The sequence below is a fragment of the Aythya marila genome, assembly GCF_965140915.1.
Source record: "Aythya marila genome assembly, chromosome: 14".
Taxonomy (NCBI): Eukaryota; Metazoa; Chordata; class Aves; order Anseriformes; family Anatidae; genus Aythya; species Aythya marila.
The window spans coordinates 18,061,085-18,081,095 of record NC_139055.1 but is presented as its reverse complement, the minus strand read 5'-3'; the positions used below and the strand labels follow the sequence as shown (position 1 = coordinate 18,081,095).

At 52.1% G+C, this 20,011-nt stretch overlaps 1 protein-coding gene across 1 annotated transcript in view; it reads left to right on the top strand.

The window, feature by feature from the left end:
• The first annotated feature begins 5,362 nt into the window (after positions 1-5,362).
• The window catches only part of ACSL6 (acyl-CoA synthetase long chain family member 6), a 45,955-nt gene continuing 31,306 nt past the window's right edge, over positions 5,363-20,011 (top strand). The window contains exon 1 of the mRNA XM_082771559.1: positions 5,363-5,432. The gene's annotated coding sequence lies outside the window, so the exon portion shown is untranslated. The remainder of the gene's footprint in view (positions 5,433-20,011) is intronic.

Here is a 20,011-nt window from a genome sequence, read left to right as displayed (position 1 = left end):
TTTTCTGGAGCCTCTGAGGAACTGAGCGTTGTTTCCCTACAGCGTGACATGGGTTGATGTTTTGCTGAGCTCAGATTGATTGTCGTAGCGTGCGCTATCAGCGCTTATTGATGACAAGACGCTCACTGTGTCGGATGCTCCTCTCACTGTAAACATTGTCACAGAGCCTTCAAGGTGACCTGTGGCCGGTGGAGGCAGAAGGAAGGAGGAATTTTGGCTTTTGGCTTCTTCCATATGCTCTGCATATAGATAAAATCATTTAACCTTTGGACTGGAGACTGCACGATGGAACACTTGGTGGCTGGTGATGAGAAGGGGAAGGCAGGGGGACGAGAGGGGATTTTCAGCTAGAAGAGAGCTTCGGAGCCGCGTGGGGAGCTGTGCTCCTGCTCATCACACAGAGCCTGGGGCTGGTCACCGAGCTCTGGGGCTGTGGCCACGCTTTGCCCACCCCACCCGCGGGGTTTTACGGGCAGTGATGCTGCTGCCGAGTGCTGCAGATGCCTTGGAAAATCCAATCCGTCTCAAAACGCAACCCCAGCTCGGTGGGGGCTGTCAGCCAGCAGGGTGCTGGTCAGCCTTGCCCCCCGTGCGGCACACCGCTTTCCAAAATGTGGAAAGAAGATAAATCCAACCATCTCGTCCAAGCCACCTTCCTTTGCAGCACAGGAAGCTTCTCAAAGAAACGTATCGTTCAGTGGAAAACACCATCTCATCGGGAAACCCCCAGCGAAGGGAGGAAAAGTTTTTACATCTAGATCTCTGTGCGATGGTGTTGCAAGAATGCAGCTCACATTTCCATTTGCTCAACCGTGCGGCTGCTGTGGTGTAGATATGATCTGAAGACAGGCCACACCACAGGGAAGCAGTTTCCACTTCATTACTGCTAAGTAACACTGCAAAATCAGTGTAAGGTGGGTTGGCCTTGGTGAGATCAAGGTGACCCAGGGATGTCTGGGTTTCATTATTTGGCTTTTCTCCCTCAGGACAGCGGTGTCGTTTGGCACCAGGACCAATGGTCCCTGCGTGGCAGAGTAACTGTTCTAGACGTTGTTACTCTGAAATCTAAACTTCAACCCAATTTGGCCTGTGACCAGTCCAGATCCTGCCTTGCTGGGTGCCAGAGCAGTGGCTGAGCCGATCCATTTGTTCTCCTTCGCTTCCCTTGGAGAGCCATGGGGGCTGAGTTACCCCAGGGAAGGATTTGCCAGCGTCTCCCCGTTGCCTCCAGAGCAACCCTTAGCTCTTCTCCCAGGTTGCCAAACCCTTTGGATCAGATCCACCAGCAGGGCAGGTGTCGCTGCTGCTAAGCTGGGAGTCAAGACTGATGACTGCAGGGGTCTTGCAGCCCTAGCAGTGCTTCTGTTTGGAAATTTAAAAAAAAAAAAAAAAAAAAAATCAACCCCTTGATGTGGTTGGGGATGGAGACCCTGCCTGGGATGGGATGGGGATGGGGTGGGACAGCCACATCGTGCCGCCTGTGTCTGCTAGGTGGCACCACGCGAGAGCCGCCGCGCATTCACTTGGCTGGCTTGCTGACATTACCAAGCTGATTAATGCCTTTTTTCTTTCCTTTTTTTATTTTTCCCCTTTGGAAACATACCTAGGAAGAGAGTGAACCATTACTTTGTTGATTTAAATGACTTGGTCTGAGCCACGTTTGCGCTGAAATAACAAATGATGTGAATGATGATCAATGTCTTTTTTTTTCAGAATTCTGCATAGAGCAGTATTTAGGTATAGCAAGTGGAAAGAACATTATTTAGACATCTTTTGAAAATTGTTTTAATGATGGGGAAAAATATATGTATATCAGAATCCCTCTTGGAATTCTAAGTATGTTTTAGCTTCTATGTGCAGTACAGTTGAGTTTTAGGCAAAACCGTTATTTGTAACTGGAGATGAGCTAATGCAAGGTCGCTTTTATCCTGAAAAATGTTCAGATAACTCCTGCCGGCTGCTTTGAAGGGTTGCCTGCCTTGTACCGTCAGCCTGATGAACATGAAAGCTTCACAAAGTGGCTTCCATTGCGTTCAATCGGTGCCATTGGAGGGCCCCTTCCTGGCACACCCCACATCGCTGCCGTGGGCGCCAGGGCGGTTTTTATGAAATAATTCCATTTTTGGCTCCGGTCTCTGCTTGGCTGTGATGGGACGGGGTCAGAGGCCAGCCAGGGACGTGGGGTGAGTGATCCCCAGTGACCTCGGCGCTGTGTGGTGCCCCGGCCCTCGTCTGGAGCTGCCTGAAAGGGGGATTTGTGCGTGGCCTCCTCCTGGCTGCCGCTCCCGGCGGCCGCAGAGGCCAAGCAAATCCCTTCAGCTGAGAGGCTGCTGAGGGTGGTGTGATGCTGTGACCTGCCAGCAACAATTCAGGCCTGTGTTTCGCTTGGGAAAAGGCATTTGCATATCCTCTATTCGCTTTATTTGGTTAAACACATTTGAAAAGGCAAAAGCTCCCAGCCATTGAGACGGAGGAAGGGGCTGAGGATGAGGGCCCCCCCTCCACCTTAACTCTTTGAAGCCTTGCTCCAGGCAGAGCAAGGAGGGCAAGAAACAGAAATGTTGTAGAGAAAGACATCTTAAAACATCCAGAAAGGAGGCTCTGAAGGCTGGAAAGGGGAAAGTGCTGGTGAAGAAGAGTCCAACAGCAAGGAGGAGGCAGAGCTCCCACGTGTCTCTGGACTGTAAATTTGTTTGTGTGTATTTGTAGAGTTCTGGGGAGAGTCTGCTGAAATTGGCACGAACAGAAACGTTTTCGAGATGACTTGAGGATATCTGTGAAAATAGGAGAGTTTGGATAAAAGCAAGTCGCACTCATATCAGGAACACAAACATAGGGCATGCTACGTGGTGTGAAAATCAGAAAGCAGAACTGACTAGAAACAAAACCACAGCTAGCTAATTGCTGTTTAATTTAAAGTTTAAAAGATCTCCCCAAACTAAATCAACAGCAAAGATCCTGAAACATAATCCAAGTGTTTTAAAATGTTCAAACACTACAACCACCTGCTATTACTACCAAAAGAAAAGCAATCAGTTCAGTGAAGTATTTAACTTTGGGTATCCGGGAACACCTCCAAGCACGGCCCAGCCCCAGATTTCTCAAAAACCTCCCTTGTGGTGATGCCCACGCATCCTTTTCCCTCACTTTCTGGTGTAGTGCTGGGCAGCAGCACCACACAGCCGGGCAGGAGCCGTGCAGGGCCGTGCCCACTGTGCTCAGCCACAAAATGGATGCTCCACTTCTCGGCACCTGGAAGGTGTTTTTTGGGTGGCAGCCGGGAAGAGATGCATCAGCAACCAAATCATCATTGTGGGTTTATTTTTTTCCCTTGCCACTCATCAGCATCCTTGCAGTGTGTGGAAACTGAGGGCTGGTAGGAGGAGAGTCACAAACACTGGTCTGGTAGGCTCATATTAGCACGCCTAATTGTTGAATTGATCCTCTGTTCATACAGCGTTTTTCCTTCCTGACGCTCTTTGCAAGTGGTCAGAAATACACACTGCATAATCAATACAAGCATAACGTCTGACCAAAAGTCATGGGAAGGAAAAAGAGCCTGCTAAATAGTCAAACATAAAGGTGCAGTCTCTCAGTTTGAGGTGACTCATTATTTTCATCAGCTGCTGTTTTCTGCACTTAATCATGGTCAGGGCAGCATTTTCCATGGATGGCCCTTAAGAAAGTTATTGCCCTGTGCTACAGGATGTCCTGAAAGACCAGGTACTGGTTTTTGGGGTGTTATCCTCATGGTCTCAAAGTGCTGCGTGGGATGAAAGGAGCAGCGGCTGCACCTCTGGCTGTGGTTTCCTGGTGTGCAGCCTCGGTTAGCTGCTCGGTCGGCGCTGCATCCTCCTGGCCATAAGCATCGCTCGGTTCAAAACTCAGCCTTAATCTGTGTTTCTCATTAACTTTGATAAAATGTAAAAGCACAGAGAAATTCAACAGGTTTCTCTCTCCGACAATACTTTTCTTTCACATTGTGTTCAGTCACGAGCACTAAAAGCACCGTGACTTTACGATATCACTTTTTTTTAATTATTTTTTTACTGAACAGGTGGGGTGTCAGCCAAAACACATAACGGTCCTTTGAAGCTTTTCCATTGATTTTACCAGTAGTTGGATCTCCCTGGGCTTTACCCTGAGCAGTAATCAGCACAAGGGGTGAAGTCTTATTTCCTTTGTACCTGCAGAGTACGGACACCCCTGCTACTTAACTTGCTAAGGTGACGGCCAGCTTTTGGCAGCTTCTCCAGGAGCAGAAGCCGCCTGGATCTGCAGCTTTCCTCAGTGGCCCACCTGAAAAAGGGAAGATATTCCTCTAAAACACTCTCCTGATTGCTCTGCTCCATAAATCTCTTGGTGGAAAACGATGGGGCTGCTCCCAACCGGAGCTATTTGCTGATTACCAAGCTCCTGCCCTGGCTGTAGCTCATAAGGAACGATGGGGCAAGGACCAGAGCTGGTGAAAATTGCTGAGCTCCTACGAAGGCAGCGATGTGATGCTGATTTACACCAGCAGGCCATTTAGGCTGGTGCTCCCAGGCTTGCTCTGGCAATTTGATAAATTAAGCCTAATTGCAGAATAGCCACAGCTGAACCAAATACATCATGTTTTACTTGCCCAAAATCTCATTAAATATCCGTGCCCCTTTATTCATGAATGCTCGGAGTTCTTTGAGGATTCTGCAGAGAGGCAGCATTAGTGAATTGTGAAGCTTTTGTTATCAGCGTAACATAACAGAACCTATTTGGGGCTCAGATGCTGTTTTTTGCTTTGCTTTTAATATGTTGGCCGTAGTTATATCCCCTTAGTGTGTTATTGATTCATGTGGTTCACATTTATTCTACTATGGCTCAGAAGTTTTTAATTTAGTGGACCAGGACTGGCAGCACAGACTTTATCATTGTCAGGCACTGCACAACTTCATTTCGTGATGGGATTTCTCAGAGAGAAAAAAAAAAAGAAAAGAAAAAGAAAAAAGGGTGCTACTTTCATTTTAAACCAAGTACTTGCAGGAAGGCTTTGTAGTTTTACACCCAAAAACCTCACCTGGATTTCCCTAGGAGCTGTAAAGCTTTTGGGAGGGCTGACAAATGGACATGTCCAAACCCCACAGCCCCCAGCACCGGGGGGAGCCTTGCAGCGAGCAAGCTCCGCGCACCCTCCCGCAGCCGGGCTGAGGATCCCAGCTGCGGATCTCCAGTGCCTCAAGGGTTACAGGCGGGCGCTGCCGCTGCGCTAATACGGACTAAGCTGATATTAGCCAAGCTTAACTTCTTTCGGCAGTTTGCAGATGGGAAGGGGGTGGGACGTCCTGGAGTCAGCAGTTCTTCAACAAGTACGTGGACGGGCGCGCTGGCGGCGGCAGCCCCAACCATGAGCTGACTGCCTGGGAAGGGAGCGAAGGACGGCCGGCCTGCTGCCGCTGGTGAGTTTGCTGCTGCTGCTGCTGCTGCTGCTACTGCTGCTTGGTCGCGATGTGTTGGCTCTACATGCAGCTGGCTCCGGCCCTGCGAGCACCCCAGGGGGCTGCGAGCAGCGTGGGGGAAGCCCCCGCGGCCCCTGCTCCATCTGGGGTGTGCGGAGCTCTGGGTGCTGAGCAAAACAAAACTGCCAAAATGGGGCTGAGCAAAACAAAACCGGGCTGCAGAGAGGGAGCGGGCGCTGCTGCTGCTGCGGCTGCTGGAAGCGGTGGTTTGGGCTGCGCTGCTCGGGGCTGCTCCAGGGGAGAGCCCGGCAGTGCTGCCGGCAGGATGGGGATGAAGCGCAAGTGGCCGAAAGGGTTTGTGGCTTTTGCAGTTTCCTGTTTTTTCAGATGTTCCTAAAAGCCTTAAAGGGGGGAATGCTGCAGCCCTAGCTCTGGCTGAATTTCACAGCCCCGTGCGGGCTGGGAGCTGCAGCCACAGGGGTGGTGGTGGCTTCTCCATCCAGCCCGGGGCTCCAGCCCTGTGCCTTGGAGCACCTCGTGGGTGCAGCGCTGCCCCGGCCACGTGCTGGGGACAAGGTCACTTAACGCAGGGGTGCTGCTTCCTGGGGCTGCCTGGGAGGACTCAGCTGGAGCCATCAGTTTGGGCTTTATTCCCCAAAGCTCCTGGCCCTGGTTTGGGTATCATGGCTTGCTTTGAATAGCAGGAGACCGGCAAGCTCGTTTCATTGTGTCTGACACCCTGCAGGTTTCTAGGCTGTGTGTGTATTGAGTTTTTAGCACCCTGAGTTCAAGACAAGCTCTCTGTGATGGCTGTAGCCATCTGTGGGTCTGTCCGTGCCGGCCTGGCCGCGGGGAAGCTGGCTGGGATCTCCTGGTACAGGCGGTGATGTGTCTTTGCCAAAGCTTTGCAGGCACCGTGGGTTGCAAGCGTTAAATTTATGCATGATCCATTTCGAAACACTGAGGTTTCACACTGCCTTCCAGCACACAAACGTGCGGGTGCCCCATCTGAGAAGCCTGCCAGTGCGTGGGGTGCAGACGCTCGTTGGGGTGCTCCCTGGAGGTTAAGCACAGGATGTGCAAACCTTACCTGTGGCCGTGAAATACCCCTTGCTGCGTTGCTTTGGTGTGTGCCTGCCATTGGGGACGGGTCGGGGATGTGAGGAGGGTGCTGCCAGGAGTTTGGGGATGTTCCAGGAGGGCAGAGGGCTTTGCTCCCGCAGGATGACAGCATGGCAGGTCAGTACTGCTGCCATGCCTGTGCGGAGCTGCAGGGCATCCTCAAAACCTGCCCGGTTATTTGCCAGACCCGGTTATTTGTGGTTTTATGGTGCAGTGAGAGCAGTCCCTAAAGCAATTTCTACAGAGAACGGCCAGCTTTCACTGACCTCACACACACGAGAGGAAGCAATGCAGTGTTCCTTTAATGGCACCGTGATATCCTCGTGTGCAGAAACCATGCAGAGATTATTTTGAGAAGCTGGGGCTGGTTGCAGGCACGGGGTGGTGGCGATGCCCACGGGGGCTGGCGAGGGGCCCAGGCAGGCGGGCAGGATGCGGCAGCTCCGTGCGGAGGCTGTGCTGTGCCTGCTCCTCCTGCCCGCCCCAGCCGTGGTGGTGCAGAGCCTCCCCGTCTGCCAGTTGCTTGCCTAAGGGTCTTTTGGCAAGTGACTCCCGTAAGCCTTGTTTTCTTGCCCCTTCCTCCACTGCTGAGTTGCCAGAGGAGCTCCGAGCTATTTTCAAAGCCACCTCCAGCTGCTGGTTGGTTTGGGGTAAAGCTGGCATGGTTCTGGCACTCGTGTTGCACAAGCACGGGGGCAGGATGCAGCCCTGCTCTCTTTGGGTGCACCTCGAGGTCTTTGCTCCTTCCCCTCTGCGCACACAGGGTCCTGCAGAAAGCTCTGCAATTTGCAGGGCACTTGGTTGGTAATTAACCTGATCTAATTATAGACGGCTTACTGGGAGGGATACAACTGTATTTATTATAGTTGGATCATGACACGACTGTTACTTTTTTAAGCTGCCATTTTCAGTGTAGTTTTCCAGCTTCGGGTTCCAGTGACAGCCACGGCGCTGCCTTCATGGGCACGCGCTTGGCACAACGCATGGAAGATTTTTGTCTGTCCGGGTGTCTGTGTCTGTCCTTACTGCGCTGGCAGGTCGGTCAGTTCGGGAGCTCTTGAAGCTGTAATATTGGCTTAAAGAGCATCGCTCCTGATAATAATAAGCGCTGTGCTGAGCTGTTATGTGGCAGGTGTCCTGCAGCAGCAGGTGCAGCTCCGTGGCACGGCAGCATCCTGCAGGCAGCCCCGAGCCCAGCTCCAGGAGTGCGCCGCACGCAGGTGACCACGCTTCACGGCTACAGCTTGGCTCAGCCCTTTTGCACCCGCTTCCTACAGAACTTTCAATATTACAGAATGAGACACAAAATTAGGATTCAACCAAGGCAGTTTTGGTACAGACTGAGCTGTCGGTGAGGCTCATGCCTCGCTGAGAAGCGCTGTACAAAACGCTTCTGTCCGTCTCCATCCCCTGCAGGACTAACGCCGAGCGTGCCATTGCGCTCTCTTCAGCCTCAGGGAAGGTTTTTTGTTAGCAGCTTGTTTAGGTTTCTGCGTCACTTCGGATGCTGTGCTGCCAGGGCTGCCATGCTTGCCCAAATATAGCGTGGTGGCCATGCAGGGCACTTATTTTGGGATTCAGAAAATGCTGTCAGCTGGTGCCTGGGGGGCAGGAGGTCTCCGTAAGGCGGAGGAGAGCACCCACATGTGGGGGGGAGCCCCGTGGCACACCCAGCAGGTTTGGGTCCCCCGGCCCCTGTGCAAGCAGTGCACGCACCAGGAGAGCAGCCAGAGCCAGCTCCTGCCTCCTGGCCTCCCTTCACCCCCCGTGTCCCTTCTGCCAGCCTCGCACACGCTGACTGTGTGGATCCATCCACGAGGAGGGGGGGTCTGCAGGAGCACGGAAGGGATGCCCCTGGGTTAGGGTTGGAAGTGCGGGTGCAGCTGAGGCTGAGGTAAACAGCACTGCTGCAAATTACAGCCTCCACCGAGCAATTAAAGGTGTGCACTTCATTAAAAGCACAGAAACCAGAGCACTGAGGTGGGAATTAGCAAGGTCTGAAGCCGAACATCCCCAGGGCAGACGCGTGCTGGGTGCTGCAGTTGGAGCCCGTGTGCCTGTGCAATGCCCTGCGCCGTGCTGGGAAACAAGTTGGGTTTCTGAGGTCCTTAGCTGGAACTTGGCCTCTAAAGGCAGCGCTAGGGTTTGCTTAAATCCAGCCGATGTTTGCAGGCGAAGAGCAAAACTTCGCCTGGCAGCGAGCCACCGGGCTGTGTGCAGAAAGCCACCTCCGTCTTCCCTGCTCTGCAGAGCTGGCTGCCGCGGGTGCAGAAGGCTTTTCCCTCCCTATTCAGGGCTTCTCTTTGTGCTGTGCCCCAGATAACTATTTTTATGCAGTTATTTAAGCTGTTTGTTCTCTGCCTGCCACGCGGCATCCGAGCACCATATAGTATACGGGACAATCGAGCGTCAATGCCACTCAAAAATAAAAAGCAAAACAAGTCTCCTTCACAAGAAATAGGATTTGCAAACAACCGGGGTGCTCGGGGAGGGTTTGCAGACTCTCTGGAAGCAACTTCCAGGACCGAAGCCCAGCCCTGGCAGGAGCAGCACACAGTGCAGTGCCGGGACAGGAGACAGCCCTGCACCAAATGGGCTGCAGGCAGGGCGAGCCCCAGCAAACCCCCAGGTTGGCACCTCCAGCTCAGCTCTTCCAGGTGCTCCTGGCACCTCCGTGGTGCTGAGAGGGTGCAGACAGCCTGCGGGCTGCGGTTTCCCAGGGTGAAGTTATGGATGAGGATTTCTGGGGTTTGCGCTGAGCACAGGCAAGAGACCAAAGAGCCAGAAGCAAACCCGGCTTTGGGGTTTGTGTTTGGTCTGGCTGGGTTGGAGGAGCCGCCTGAGCCCGCGTGGGCTGAGCACGCAGACGTTGTGTTGGCACAAGAGGGTTGCAGCATTGTGATGGGGACAGAAATAGGCCAGGCACCACTGAGCTTTGTCCCCTGAAAGCCCAGAGCCCTGTGGCTGCAGCACGTCACCTCGCGATGAGGCGGAGGGTGCTTCAGCACGGAGGTGAGTCGCTTCCTCGCCGTGCCTTCGGGTCTGGTAGGCTTCAGAGATGAGCTCTGAGCCCATGAGCTTTCCCCTTCTGGTGGGAATCTTGAAATATTTGCAGGGCTTCCTTGCCCTTCCCCATCGGAGCAGTGGCAGACTGGGACCAGCCCCACAGCCTCAGCCTTCCTGCACTCCTCAGCCACGGTGGCTCCAGAGCACCGCTGCGCCGAGCCGCTCGTGGTGCCAGACGTATTTTTAGGCTGGTTCCCATCTGTGAGCTGTTCCTGAGCACGGCGGGGAGGCGAGCAGTGGAGGATGAAGCTTTCCGGGGAGGGTTTGGTGTTGTTGGCAAATAGGTGGCACGGACACAGAGGGACGAGGCCGTGGGGTGCTGCTGGCCGGCGGTGGGCTTTGCTCTCTGCAGCGTTACGGGCACGTAAAGTAAGATCCCCACACAGCCTCTGAATTATTCATCGAGTAATTTCTCTTGGCAAGTGGCTGGTATGCTGTAGATATTTTAGATACTTTAAATACTTCTGTTTATGCTGTGATCATTGTGCTCCTTCTGTAAAATTGGCCCGTCAGGACATGGAGCCCCTTGTTAGCATTTTTCCCTTTTTAGTGGATGGTTGCAAGGCCCTTGTGTCTTGCAAATGCGTTTCCTTGCAAATGCATTTCTCAGCAGGGCCGGGAGCGGGAGGCCAGTGCCCCTCCTGCGGGTTGCCTGGAGATTTGTGTCCTTTGTCTGCTCCTGTCCTTCGGCGCTGGTTTGAGGATGCTGGTGGCACGGCGGGGCTGGGCGATGTCCCCAGCGGCGCGGTGCTGTGCGGGGTGCTGCGGAGGAGCCGTGCTGCTCGTGCACCAGACCCTTGGTGAGGAGGAGTTTGCTCAGGAACACAGTGCAGGAGTGTGAGACATCTCTGCAGGAGCACTAGTGTGAAGCGTCACTCCCCCAAAGTGATACACGCGTGTATGTGCGTATATACACGTACGTAGACATACAAACACACATGTAAGTACCTTAGTGTCGTGGTTTAACCCGGCTGGCAGCTAAACACCACGCAGCCGTTCGCTCACCCTCCCCCCTCCCTCTCTGGGACGGGGGAGAGAAATGGAAAGTGAAGCCCGTGAGTTGAGATAAAGACAGTTTAATAAGACAGGAAAATAATAATAATAATAATAATAATGATGATACAATGGTGATAATACGAAAGTAATAATAGTATGTACAAACAAGTGATGCACAATGCAATTGCTCACCACCCGCTGACCGATGCCCAGCCTAACCCCGAGCAGTCCGGCCCCCTCCCCCCGGCTAGCCACCCCTATATATTGTTTAGCATGACGTCAGATGGTATGGAATACCCCTTTGGCTAGTTTGGGTCACCTGTCCTGGGTCTGTCCCCTCCCAGCTCTTACTGCACCCCCCAGCCTGCCCGTTGGCAGGACAGAGCAAAGGCTGAGATGTCCTTGGCTTAGTATAAGCACTGCTCTGCAACAATTAAAGCATCGGGGTGTTATCAGCACTCTTCTCATTCTAAGCCAAAACACAGCATTCCACCAGCTACTAGGAAGAAAATTAATTCTGTGCTAACTGAAACCAGGACATCTATCCACCCCTTATTCCATACCATTTATGTCATGCTCAGGTTACACTCTTTTCCATACATTCTAATTAGTCACCTATAGTAATCATGGTAGTGATAATATACAGTATAATATACTATTTAACATGGTGCAATTCAGTTCATGGGCTATTCTCACCCAGTATTAAATCTCCTTGAGGTACACACCGGACCTCTCCGTTCTTTTGCATCACCCACCAAGTATATCCAGGTCCCTGAGCGAAAACAATTCCACGAATAGGTTTGCCTTTTCCTGAGGCAGGAGTAGCCCAGACTGTTTTACCCAGCATATTTTTTACATGCACTACAGGAACTTTATCCCCATCTACAGTACGTAACAGGTTTGATTGGGCAGGTCCAGCTCGGTTGGTAGATCCCCTAGTATTGACCAACCAGGTGGCCTTTGCCAAATGCGTATCCCAGTTTTTGAACGTCCCAGCGCCCATTGCTTTCAAGGTAGTCTTTAACAGGCCATTGTATCGTTCAACTTTCCCGGAGGCTGGTGCATGATAGGGGATGTGATACACCCATTCAATACCATGTTCTTTGGCCCAAGTGTCTATAAGGTTGTTTCGGAAGTGAGTCCCATTGTCTGATTCTATTCTTTCTGGGGTGCCATGTCGCCATAGGACTTGCTTTTCAAGGCCCAGGATGGTGTTCCGGGCGGTAGCATGAGGCACAGGATATGTTTCCAGCCATCCGGTGGTTGCTTCCACCATTGTAAGTACGTGGCGCTTGCCATTGCGAGTTTGAGGGAGTGTGATGTAATCAATCTGCCAGGCCTCTCCATATTTATATTTCAGCCATCGTCCTCCATACCAAAGAGGCTTTGACCGTTTGGCTTGCTTGATTGCAGCACATGTTTCACAGTCATGAATAACCTGTGCTATAGCGTCCATGGTCAAGTCCACCCCTCGATCACGAGCCCATCTGTATGTTGCATCTCTACCTTGATGGCCTGAGGTGTCATGGGCCCATCGGGCTATAAATAATTCACCTTTATGCTGCCAATCCAGGTCCACCTGAGCTACTTCAATCTTAGCAGCCTGATCCACCTGCTGGTTGTTTTGATGTTCTTCAGTAGCCCGATTCTTGGGCACATGAGCATCTACGTGGCGTACTTTCACAGCCAGGTTCTCTACCCGAGCAGCAATATCTTGCCACAATGCAGCAGCCCAGATAGGTTTGCCCCTACGCTGCCAGTTGTTTTGCTTCCATTGCTGTAACCATCCCCACAGGGCATTTGCTACCATCCATGAATCGGTGTAGAGATAGAGAACTGGCCATTTTTCTCGTTCAGCAATGTCTAAAGCCAGCTGAATGGCTTTCACTTCTGCAAACTGACTCGATTCACCTTCTCCCTCAGCAGCTTCTGCAACTCGTCGCGTAGGACTCCATACAGCAGCCTTCCATCTCCGATGCTTCCCCACAATACGACAGGACCCATCAGTGAACAGGGCATATTTCTTTTCATTCTCTGGCAACTGGTTGTACAGTGGGGCTTCTTCAGCACGACCCACCTCCTCCTCTGATGATATCCCAAAGTATTTGCCTTCTGGCCAGTCCATGATCACTTCCAATATTCCTGGGCGACTGGGGTTTCCTATTCGAGCCCGCTGAGTAATCAGTGCAACCCACTTGCTCCATGTAGCATCAGTTGCATGATGCGTAGAGGGGACCCTTCCCTTGAACATCCAGCCTAGTACCGGTAATCGGGGTGCTAGGAGGAGCTGCGCTTCAGTACCGACCACCTCCGAAGCAGATCGAACTCCTTCATATGCTGCCAATATCTCCTTTTCAGTTGGAGTATAGCGGGCCTCAGATCCTCTGTATCCCCGACTCCAAAACCCCAGAGGCCGACCTCGAGTTTCCCCAGGTTCTTTCTGCCAGAGGCTCCAGGTGGGGCCGTTCTCCCCGGCTGCAGTGTAGAGCACATTCTTTACATCTGGTCCTGTTCGAACTGGCCCAAGGGCTACTGCATGGACTATTTCCTGCTTGATTTGTTCAAAGGCTTGTCGTTGTTCAGGGCCCCATTCAAACTCATTCTTCTTACGAGTTACTTGGTAGAGTGGGTTTACAATCAGACTGTAATTTGGGATGTGCATTCTCCAAAACCCCACAACACCTAGGAAAGTCTGTGTTTCTTTTTTGTTAGTTGGTGGAGACATAGCTGTTATTTTGTTGATCACATCCATTGGGATTTGACGACGTCCATCTTGCCATTTTATTCCTAAAAACTGGATCTCCCGTGCAGGTCCTTTGACTTTATTTTGTTTTATGGCAAAACCGGCTTTCAGAAGGATTTGGACTATTTTCTTCCCTTTCTCGAAAACTTCCTCTGCTGTGTCACCCCACACAATAATGTCATCGATGTACTGCAGGTGTTCAGGAGCTTCCCCCTGCTCTAGTGCAGACTGGATCAGCCCATGGCAAATGGTAGGGCTGTGTTTCCACCCCTGGGGCAGCCTATTCCAAGTATATTGGACTCCCCTCCAAGTGAAGGCAAATTGTGGCCTGCACTCTGCTGCTAGAGGGATGGAGAAAAATGCATTAGCGATATCAATTGTGGCGTACCACTTGGCTGCCTTCGATTCAAGTTCATACTGAAGTTCCAGCATGTCCGGCACTGCAGCACTCAGTGGTGGCGTGACTTCGTTCAGGCCGCGATAGTCCACTGTTAGTCTCCACTCGCCATTAGACTTTCGCACTGGCCATATGGGACTATTGAAAGGTGAATGAGTCTTGCTGATCACTCCTTGGCTCTCCAATTGACGAATTAGCTTATGGATGGGAATCAGGGAGTCTCGGTTGGTGCGATATTGCCGCCGGTGCACAGTTGTGGTAGCAATTGGCACTTGCTGTTCTTCGACCCTCAGCAACCCCACAACAGAAGGGTCCTCTGAGAGACCAGGCAAGGTAGATAATTGTTTAATGCCCTCTGTCTCTAAGGCAGCAATACCAAAAGCCCACCGGAACCCTTTTGGGTCCTTGCAGTATCCTCTTCTAAGATAGTCTATGCCAAGGATACATGGAGCATCCGGACCAGTCACAATGCGGTGCTTTTCCCACTCATTCCCAGTCAGACTCACTTCAGCCTCCAATACAGTCAACTGCTGAGATCCCCCTGTCACTCCACAAATATAGATGGGCTCTGGTCCTTTATAGCTCGATGGCATTATAGTACATTGTGCACCGGTGTCTACTAAAGCCTTATACTTCTGTGCGCGTGATGTGCCAGGCCATCGAATCCACACAGTCCAATAAACTCGATTGTCCCTTTCCTCCCCCTGGCTGGAGGCAGGGCCCCCCTAATCCTGGTCAGAATCTTCCTCGTTTCTGTGTTTGAAGGACTGTCTGCTGGAAGTTGGAGCAGCAAACTTTTCGGAGAATCCCTTTTTCCTGATTGTTTTCTTTTGCAACTCACGTACCCGTGCCTCTAGGGTCGCGGTAGATTTTCCATCCCACTTTCTCATGTCCTCTCCATGGTCTCGTAAGTAAAACCACAGGGTGGCACGGGGTGAGTACCCACCATATCGTCTTCCTTGTGTGGGTGAACGCCTACCCCTGACAGCTGAGACACTGCTTTGTACAGGTGCGAAGGAGAATAATCTCTCTTCAAGTTGGTGAACCTTTTCAGAAAGTTTCTCCCAAGTGTTCTCCTTTGGTCGGTGGGCACTGGTTGGTTCAGGTGGGGAGGACAATAGATTCTCTTCAAGTTGGTGAACCTTTTCAGAAAGTTTCTCCACAGCTGAGACGCAGGCCTGTAAGGAAGAGGAGAGACTTTCTTCGTACTGCCGGAGTTGTTTAGCCGCTTCACCCACTGTGGGTTCCTCATCCTCTTTCCAGGCCATTATTGCCAATGAGCTGGCATATGATGATGGTGCACTCCGTACAAACTTCCGCCACATGGGTCGTGTACACTTGACTTCATCTGGATCTGTGGATGTTTGTTTGAGGTCTGGATCCTCATAAATCACTTCCCGTACGGCTAATTCCCTCAGGTACTGGATTCCCTTCTCCATAGTGGTCCACTTGCCTGGTAGACATAAAATATCTTCCTTGAAGGGATACCTTTCCCTCACAGCTGAGAGGAGACGCCTCCAGAGGCTGGTGGGTCGTGCTCCATCTGCAATTGCTTTGTCAATGCCGGCGTCTCGAGCAAGGGATCCCAGCCGCTTGGCTTCCCTGCCGTCTAATTCCACACAATTGGCTCCAGAGTCCCAGCACCGGAGCAGCCAGGTGACAAGCTGCTCACCTATACAGCGACCAAAATCTTTTCGCACATCTCGTAGCTCGCGCTCGTTTAGGCTTCGGGTAGTTACTGTTGCTCTTTCGGCATCCTCATCTTCCTCCTCCTGAATCCTTGACGGCCCAGCGTCGTCATCATCTTCGTCATCTCTATACTTAGTTTTGGCAGAAGCCTTACCTGGATTGGCAGAAGACTCTCTGCGTTCTAAACGACTTGAATTTCTATACCATATTTTCACCTTCTCTACAGGGGCAGCTTGCACTGCTACTGCTCGTTTCTCTGACTTTGTTACAGGGTCTGCCACAGGGGTTGGAATGCCCTCTGCAGGGTCAACTTGCACTGCTACAGCTCGTTTCTCTGACACGGCCACAGGAGCTGGAGCGGCTACAGGAGCTGGAGCAGTTGCAGGAACCGGAGCTGTAGCGGCTACAGGAGCTGGAGTTGGAGCTGGAGCAGTTGCAGGAGCTGGGACTGGAGCAGCAGTAGGAGCTGGAGCTGGAGCGGCTTCAGGAGCTGGAGCTGGAGCGACTTCAGGAGCTGGGACTGGAGCAGTTGCAGGAACTGGGACTGGAGTAGCGGCCGGAGCTGGAACTGGAGCGACTGCAGGAACTGGGACTGGAGCAGCTGCAGGAGCTGGAGCTGGAGCGGCTTCAGGAGCTGGAGCTGGAGCAGCTTCAGGAGCTGGGACTGGAGCAGTTGCAGGAACTGGGACTGGAGTAGCGGCCGGAGCTGGAACTGGAGCGACTGCAGGAACTGGGACTGGGGCGGCTTCAGGAGCTGGGACTGGGGCGGCTTCAGGAACTGGGACTGGAGCGGCTGCAGGAGCTGGGACTGGAGCGGCTGCAGGAGCTGGGACTGGAGCGGCTGCAGGAGCTGGGACTGGAGCGGCTGCAGGAGCTGGGACTGGAGCGGCTGCAGAGTCCACCGTAGGGGTCACAGTGGCCGTTGGATCTGTCACGGGACTTGGAGTGGCCGCAGGGTCTGTCACTAAGTTGATAGCAGTATCCATGGCAGCTCGATAGGCGTAAGCCAGGCCCCAGCATGTTACAATGATTTGTGTTACTTTGGAACTTCCCGAATCGCGACACCTTTTATTCAAGCATTCTGCCAGTTTTTGAGGATTTTGCACTTGTTCAGGGGTGAATTTCCAAAACACTGGGGGTGCCAACTGGTCTAGATGCCTGCCCATATCCTCCCATACTCCCTGCCACCCACAACTATACTGCCTCCGGGCAGATCTCCGGATGAGCTTCCTAAGTAGTTGTTTAACTTTAAGCAGAACCTGAAGTGCATTCAGGAGGCAGAACAACAGGACTATGCTGGTCTGAGTATCCCAAGGATATTCAATATCTTGGAGAGCTATTGTAATAAACTCGGAGGATAAGAGGGTGGTGAAGGAGGAAGGGAGAGTGATCAAGGAGGGTACAGGGGTGGTGAAGGAGAAAGGGAGAGTGATCAAGTAAGAAAAATTATCTTCCCCTTTCCCCTCCACAGATTGACTCCCTAATGAAAAAAGGCAACAGATACAATTGCTAATAGTTTCCAAAATACAGTTTCCAAAGTATAGAATCGAAGATGTTACTGAGTACAAATACCAGGTTAGAGTCATGGCCAGATATTTCATCATCTCATAAGCCACTGATACAACACACAGTACCATAATGGTCTGAAACCAGGGCCCGGAGAGGATAAACAACATGACAGAGAGCACATACGGAAAATAACGTGCTATAATACTCAATTTGGAAAACAGGCGCAGCACAGTTGAGATTAAAGCAATCAGCATTATGACAAGTGACTATTAAGCAGGTCTAATACTTATACCAATTTTAGTTTAACACACTCTGGTCAGATCTGCCGTTATCTCAACCTTTCGTGCCCCACGTTGGGCGCCAAAAAGACTGTCGTGGTTTAACCCGGCTGGCAGCTAAACACCACGCAGCCGTTCGCTCACCCTCCCCCCTCCCTCTCTGGGACGGGGGAGAGAAATGGAAAGTGAAGCCCGTGAGTTGAGATAAAGACAGTTTAATAAGACAGGAAAATAATAATAATAATAATAATAATGATGATACAATGGTGATAATACGAAAGTAATAATAGTATGTACAAACAAGTGATGCACAATGCAATTGCTCACCACCCGCTGACCGATGCCCAGCCTAACCCCGAGCAGTCCGGCCCCCTCCCCCCGGCTAGCCACCCCTATATATTGTTTAGCATGACGTCAGATGGTATGGAATACCCCTTTGGCTAGTTTGGGTCACCTGTCCTGGGTCTGTCCCCTCCCAGCTCTTACTGCACCCCCCAGCCTGCCCGTTGGCAGGACAGAGCAAAGGCTGAGATGTCCTTGGCTTAGTATAAGCACTGCTCTGCAACAATTAAAGCATCGGGGTGTTATCAGCACTCTTCTCATTCTAAGCCAAAACACAGCATTCCACCAGCTACTAGGAAGAAAATTAATTCTGTGCTAACTGAAACCAGGACACTTAGAAAGTGCTTTGGAAGCCCTGTGTTGGAAGCAGGCTTTCTGCACCCAGCATGAACCTGCCCACCTCCCCTAGGAACCAGTCCTTACACCACCAGCCCAGACTGATGCCCGGCCCCGTGCTGCCCCGCTCCCCTTCGTCCCTCCGCATCCTCTCCCCGCAGTAACCAAAGGTCACACAAAGCATCGCCGGCTCCCTCGCCGTGAACTTTATTTGCCTGATTCCTCTCAGCAGATCAAAGAGGCTTGGCCTGGATGTGACGCCCCCTTCCCAAGGCAGATAACCGCTGTACTGGCTGAGGGGGGTGGCAGGAGGTGGCCCTGTGGCTCCCCCAGCCCTGCTCCATCCATCTGAGCCCCCGGCTCTGCGGCACAAAAGCAATCAGGGCTGAAGAGGCTTGCGTACCATCGAAACGTCAGCCTTTAATAGTCCCGCTGGCAGGAAGCCAGCCAAGCAGATTGGACATGTCTGATTCCCAAAGGGAGGGGAGAAGGACGTTTTTCATTTAGTAAAAATAAGACTCGCATCGTGCTTCTCTTTCATTTCTTGCTCGCTGGGTGCTGCTCTGGTGTCCCTGGAGAGATGCTGCACCTCACCAGCGCTGCGTCCCTCTCCTCCCTTGTTCACTAGCAATGGAAATAGTTGTCCAAGAGCAAATCCGTGCTCTGCATCAGTTGCCTCTTGCTCCATATGCTGAGTCCCAGTGTAATAATCCCCCCCAAATTGTTTTTTTTTATTCCCTTTTTGAATCTTGACTCACTGAGCTGTAATGCAACCGTGAGGGCTGGTACTTTTGCGTTGGTTCTTGAATGAAATACATCTTTGTGATTTGACCCTGCAAAGAATTAGGTATAGTGTAAGTAAAGAATGGTAATTGTGTTTTATGTACTTGGAAATCACCAGTTTTGCTCACAGTTGGTAAAATCAAGCACGTGCAAGAGCTTGTTTTGATCTGGTTTTGGTGGGTTGGGGGCATTTTTTTTTAACAGAAAGCACAGTTTTGATGTTAATATAGTGTCCCAAAGATCAAAGCAATGATACATCACAAGGAAGCCACGAGGAGCTGGCTTCAGTGTGAGCTGTCTGAAGGCGAGGGAGAAGCCCTGTAGTGGACCATGCCACTGCACAGGAGCAGAAGCAGGTAACATCTAAGGAAATTTTAGGCAGTATTAACCTTGCACCGGCTGATAATCCCACTCAGCTTCTGTTGTGCCTCCTTGAGCAGAGCTTTTGCCACTGACCCTGTTTTGGGATCAGCAATCTCGGTCTGGGGCCCATGGAGCCGGAACGAGGGACAAGGCAGCTTTCAGAGCACGGAAATCTTGTGCTGCTCCACTGGAGGGAGGTTCCTCTACATCTGCCTCCTGGGACTGGGACAGCTGAGATCCTGGAGACTCCGTGTCCTTGGAGAAAGAGGGCGGCTGCTGGTGCCACAGCCCCGGGGAGGGAGCAGCTGAGCCGCAGCCAGCCCCGGCTGATCCAGTGCAGCTGCGGGCAAATGGCCTTTTTTTGTGCTCAGATAGAGGGAGAGCCATAGAAACTTTGCCTGTTTCCAGCACAAAACAGGTCATCCCACCCCATTCCCACCCGCTGGGGATGTGTGGTGGGCTGGTGAGGCCATCTCACGAGGTGTTCTCCTTCCCGAGTAGGCAGCAGGATGATGGCACAGCCTGCGTGGGTGCAAGTGCTCGGCTGCGTGGGGTGAGCAAAGCTTCCCTGTGCACACATCACGCACACAGCAGCAGTCTGAGCCTGCTCCCACGCGGGTTCGTGCCGCCAAATCTCCAGTTACAGCATCACTTCCAGCAGGATCGGATCAAAACCGACTCACACAATAGTGCCGTTTGTATCCTGCGTGCCAGAAAAATATTTCGGAACCGCCGCCGTGGTGCCTGCTGCTCACAAAGCTGGCTGGCAGTGCAGAGCGCAGAGCCTCTTCTAGCTGGACAGAGCCCCGCTGCAGGAGCCCTTTTCACCCCCATCCACGCGCTGTTCTGGAGGTGTCAGGCATGCTGTGGCCAGCCCCAGACCTCTCACACACAGCTCTTAACTCCTAGCAAGTAACCCGGGTTTGTCCTTTTTCAAAAGCTTTTTTGGTTGTTT